Below are 6,000 nucleotides of genomic sequence, written 5' to 3' on the forward strand. Positions count from 1 at the left end.
CACAGGGGAACACTACTTACAGGCTTTGGCCTCTGTCTGTGCTCAGCCTCCTTTATGTACAATCCAGGACCACCTGCTCAGTGGTGGCACCACCCTCAGTGGGCTGGGCCTTCCCACAACAACAAAGAAGAAGATGCCTCACATACATGCCCACAGGCCAATCTGATAGAGGAAATTCTCCAATTGAGGCACCCTTTTCCCAGGTATGCCAAGTTGACAACTGAAGCTGTCCGGCACAGTTGTTAAGCATCACAGTGTATATTTTGAAAATTTGAATTGCACATGACCTGAGCACTGAGAAAAATGCTATAACTATAGTGAAATTTTTAAGCATTTAAAAACTTAAATAAAAAAACTAACAGGTTATGTAAAATGGATGGGGTTTTTCATTTGCAAATAGAAGACACAAAGTTGGGGGTGGTTGTGGGGGTGGTAGGTTGAGGGTAGAGATGGGGGAGGAGGTCTGAATATAATAAAAATTCATTGTTTGAAATTCTTGGATCAATAAAATTTCTCTTAAAGTTAAAAAGAAAAACTTAGGTATTGTTTGCTGAGCATGGTGACACATCTTTAATCCCAGCACTTGGGAGGCAAGGCTAGTGGATAACTGAGATCTAGGCCAGCCTAGGATGTTCTATATAGTGAGTTCCAGGCTAGATGGGGCTACATAGTGAGACCCTGCCTCAAAAGACCAAAAATCAACCACTGCCATTACCACCAAAAAAAGATCCCCATCAAAAACCAACCAACCAAACCAAACCAAAAAACTCAGGTATTAAAGAAAAAAGCTTACAAGCTGGGCATGGTGGTGCATGCCTTTAATCCCAGCACTTGGGAGGCAGAGGCAGAGGCGGATCTTTGTGAGTTCAAGGTCAGCCTGGTCTACATAGGAGTTCCAGGAGAGCTGGGGTTACAGGGAGACCCTGTCTCAAAAAGACAAAAAAAAAAAAAAAAAAAAAAAAAAAAAAAAAAAAAGCTTACAGGACTGGAGAGATGGTTCAGTGGTTAAGAGCACAGCTACTCTTGCAAAAGACTTGGATTTGTCTCCCAGCACCCACATGGCAGCTAACAACTGCCCATAATTCCAATTCCAAAGGATCTGATGCCCTCTTATGACTTCTGTGTGCAGTGCATGACACAGGTAGGTACACTTACAGATATGCAGGCAATACACACATACACATAAAAATAATACATAAAATATATTTTTTTTAAATTTAAAAGCAATAAGGTAAGGCAATACTGTGGTTTATAGAAGCTGGACTAAAAACAATTACCAGTTGATCCTCTTTCCCCTGACAAAACAAAAGGGAATACGTTGTACCCAGTGAAGATGATCTTAGCACCCATGTTCATTTTTTGCTAGGGCTGCCAGAGCTACCAGCCACCCAGAAAATGTGCCAACAACTTCTCCAAAACCCTTCAAACAGTTGTCTTCATTCTTCTCTTGTGAAATATTACACTCTTCTCTTCCTTGAGCAGAAACAGGATTAGCTGCTTGTGTGGAAATGCAAGTGGGAGCCAAGGCATTGCAATCAAGGTACATTATGTAGTAAGCTCTGATTCCGACACCTTCCTTCTGAGTAATACGGCAGCAGCTTGGAGCTCTTGTCATCTTCTTAATCGGTGCTATTCTGCTAAAATTATTTCCCACCACCTACATATGGTCAGCTCTCAGGCCAGGAACACAGCAAGGGCCACATTTCAAGGTTGGGGAAAACCTGCCTTGTTTCAGTGACTTGACACCACTTGGACAGTTGTTTTCCACCTTCTTTGAGAATTTGCAAGGAAGGCAGTAAAGAATAACTGCTGTTCTTTATTTGAATTAGAGACGATGAAGAAAAGATATCTTTTGTTTGTTTTTGAGATGGTCTCATTATGTAACCCTCCTGGCTTGGAACTCACTATGTCGCTAGCCCTGAATTCATAGAGGACCACCTGCCTCTGCCTCCCGAGTGCTGGGATTAAAGGTGCTCACCACCTGACCTAGGAAAGACATCTTACAAACAAGTTCTTTCCTTTTCCTTTTGTGTATGTGTGCATGTATATTTGTGTGTGTGTGTGTGTGTGTGTGTGTGTGTGTGTGTGTGTATGTATAGACCATAGGTTGATGTCAGTGTCTTCCTCAATTGATCTCCACTTTATTTTTTGAGACAGGATCTCTCACTGAACCCAGGGCTCTTTAATTCAGCTAAACTGGCTGGTCACCAAGTCCTAGGGATCTTCCTGTCTCTTCCTCTCCAGTGACAGGATTACAGGTTGGTGTTGCTGTATCTGACTTTTTAAAACTTGGCTTCTGGGGATAGAGTTCAGATCTTTATGTTGTGCAGCAAGGAGACTTTACAGACTGAGCCATCTCCCCAGCTTGTACCCTGCCATTCCCCAACCCCTCTGATAGGGTCTCACATTGTAGCCCAGGCTAGCCTGGAATTCAGTATGTGACCTATACTGGCCCTGGATTTGTGGCTGTGCTGGGATTATAGGCGTGAGCTACTAGGCCCAGCTCCATGTTCTCTTTCTCCTGCCTCCTTGGCTCTTATCTTCATTTCTGTCTCTAAACATGTTTCCTCAAACTTCCTCTGATTTTAAATCAGAGAGTAAAATCTGGTTTATTTTCCCAACATTTCATCTTATGAATCATTCAGTCCTATCCATTTGAATCATGTAATTATTTTTTAAATGTACCTTTATTTTTCAATTAACTTATACAGCAGCAGGTTTCCTTATGGCATTTTCATACATGTCACATAATTATTTACTTTTTTCTCTTTTTTACTAGAAACTCTCACTCACTGACCCTCATTTTCTTTTCCTTGTAATGTGCACTGGATCCTAGTGGCTGTATTTACTGATGTCAGGTGTTGGTCTCTCTTCAGTCTAACCTAAGATACACATGATGGCTATGTTAATGTTCCTTAAATGCTCCATTTGTATATCTGAAAATGTCATCGACCTCTGTTTTCATAGAATCAGAAACAATAGAACTTCCTTTACTCATAAAATAGGAACGTGTGTTCACAGTTCTCATTTTGAGGAAGCAAGTTCTGCTTTCCACACATGAAACAGTGATTATCTGCTGATTAAGACTGGGAAAAGGCAGCTGTTTCTAGAGGGCCCGACTTCTCTTTTCATTTTTGTCTTTACTGAGTGCTTCGTGTAGTTAGGGGCTGGCTGGGTGCTGCATTGGTGGAGTTCCATTCCTCTGTATCTGCTTTACAGGTTTCCACATTAGTACAGTCTAGCCTTCTCTTGGGCCCTCGTAGCTTCTTTGCAACCACCTTACTTACTCATTGCTACAACCTTGCATCCTTCTCGATTTTGCTCACATGTCTTCTTGGCTGAGACTTCCCCAACTAAGTCCTGTCCTTGTTATCTTTATTTCTCTAAGTATCTATCAGACATTTTCAACCTTGCTTTTTAAACGGGTATAAACTTGCTGAGATCAGACACCATTTGAATGATTCTTTGTATGGGTATATAGCACTGGACTTAATATCTACTAACACCAGATAATTGTTGATTGATATACTTTTCTTGTCTGTCTTGAGTTCCCAAATTGAAGGGAAAAATCACTTTCTACATTGTAGAGTGCTTGTCAAATGTTACTGTTTATTGATTGTTCATACGGGGTAGATTTTAGTTTTAGTCCTTTAATTTGGATAAGGTCAGGAAATAGTGTGGGAAATCAGATTTATTTGGTCAGCCTGCTTGCTACTTTGAATGATGTTTAGTTAGATAAAAGGCTGTGAATTCTCTGTGGCCTTATCCAGTCTGAGCATACGCTCCTTCAGGTTCCCTGCTGGCATTCCCAGTGAAGGTTATGTACTCAATCTGCTTGCACACCATGTTAATGCTATTGTTTGGCAATCCATAGTATTTGCTCAGCTGTCTGATTCTATTCTGTCTGTCCACATCAGTGTTCTAGGTTGCTGTTGTAGATTTCCAAGTTGCAGAAAATCTGTTTGCCCTTCATTGCAACACACAGCATAGAACTGGCAAGGGGGAGGGAAGACGTGCCTTTTATGCAGATCGTATTGATGTGACCTCATTTCACTGAAACTTTTTGTTTGTCTGTTTGTTTGTTTGTTTGTTTTGATCTTTTTGAGGCAGGGTCTCCCTGTAGCCCTAGCTGGCCTGGAACTTGTTATGTAGACCAGGCTGGCCTTGAACTCACTGAGATTCACCTGCCTCTGCCTCCCAAGTGCTGGGATTAAAGGCATGTGTCACCATGCCTGGCACATTGAAATGCATTTTCAATCAGCAACTGTTGAAAACCTCCTGAAAGGGTGTTTAGTACATCAACTCAGCTTGCTCTTCACTTAAGGATGGTGAGACAACTTTGGGACTTTTCCTGAGAGTGGAGTGGTTGTCACTACCTCTAGTCAGTATTGTGCAAAGGCTGCTAGCATTTCTATCATGGTATCTGCCAAGGCAGGATTAGGAAGAAAGAAACAGGATATTTTCTCCTTAGATTTTAGAAAACAATGTACTTTCTTTGATGTAGATGAAACATAGTCATTTCTTTTGTGTTTGTTTTTCATGCACAAATGAAATATAAATCCTTTAACTGGTATCTAGATTCAAAGGCATTTTATGTTTTCCTTTCCATTCTGAGCTATCAATGTAAAGTGACAATGGCTTTACACCTTGTAACTTCAGAACTAGTCTGGCAGGTATATCATAAGTAATCAAAATAAATAACATTCAGATGTTCTAGTCACATTCCATGATTACGATTAAAGGTTATAAAGTTGCAAATGTAGATAACAGATTGTGGAGGACTGTTTTTGCTAGTTCCAAACTTTGAAGCTGACAGGAGAGACTGTGGAGGGGGTCCCAGCCTGTTTATCATGCTCCATCTTTAAGTAACATTTACTTTGGGGTGGTGGTGTTTTTTTCTCCTGGCACTGTTAGTCTTATCAGATAAAGGACAAGCTAAGATGGCTTTTATAGCCTGAATAACTGGATAAGCATCTTTGGCTATAATCTTTGTGCAGATTTGTTAACTCCTAGTTTTAAGAGAAAGAGTGTATTAAAACTAGCTTACAATAAGAATGGATTCAGTGAACTTTATAATATGGGGACAACTTGGAGATCTCATTAAATGCACAATACATAACCCTGGAGTAAATGGCAATGATTTAATTACTGAATTCTGCATTTCCAACATTATATTCATGGGCAGATTCCTCCCTCCCTCCTCCCTCCCTCCCTCTGTCTCTTTGTCCCTTCCTCCTTTCTTCCTTTCTTACCTCCTTCCCTTCTACCACTGTCATACACAGGGTCCATTTTTGAAGGTTCTTGGTCTCATACATGAAGCAATCTCATACATGAAGCAGGCACAGAAGGGGATTCAAGAACGATTTCTTGAAGTCTAGGAGAGAAAACAACCGGGCAGGCAAGCTAGGAATCTTCACAGCTGCTGGGAGAGGGAGATGGAAAGGGGAACAAGAGGGAAAGTGTGCTCTGACTTAGAGAGCAGGCAGGGTTCACATGAAGGCGTTTGAACAGCTGCCCTGAGGGAGTGGGGTGGGGGTGGGGGCTTCAGAAAGAATAGAGTGAGAGTGTCCTGCACTTCCGGCCAAGGCAGGCTTAGAATTTCAGCAAAGGTCAGGACAAGGGAGATGGGAAACAGAGGGAAAGGCTTTCTGAGTTGGAAGTCAGAGGGCTGGTGGATTCAGCAGTGATAGTTTGCAAGCAGTTGTATGGGGGGACACTTCAGAGTTATATGAACATATATATCATTAAGAGGGCAGTTATGGGGCTAGAGAGATGGTTCAGCAGTTAAGAACACTGGCTGTTCTTGCAGAGGACCCATGTTAGAATCCCATAACTCTAGTTCCAGGGGATCCAATACCCTCTGCTGTCCTCCACCTACATTGCAGGACATAGGTGCACTTACATAAGTGCAGGCAATATACATAAATAAAAATATAAAATAAAAAATATATATATACGTATTTTAAAAAAGAGGGCAGTTATTCCTCCTCTTTATCTTGT

Source organism: Nannospalax galili, unplaced genomic scaffold (assembly GCF_000622305.1).
Source record: "Nannospalax galili isolate Female #2095 unplaced genomic scaffold, S.galili_v1.0 scaffold374, whole genome shotgun sequence".
Classification (NCBI taxonomy): Eukaryota; Metazoa; Chordata; class Mammalia; order Rodentia; family Spalacidae; genus Nannospalax; species Nannospalax galili.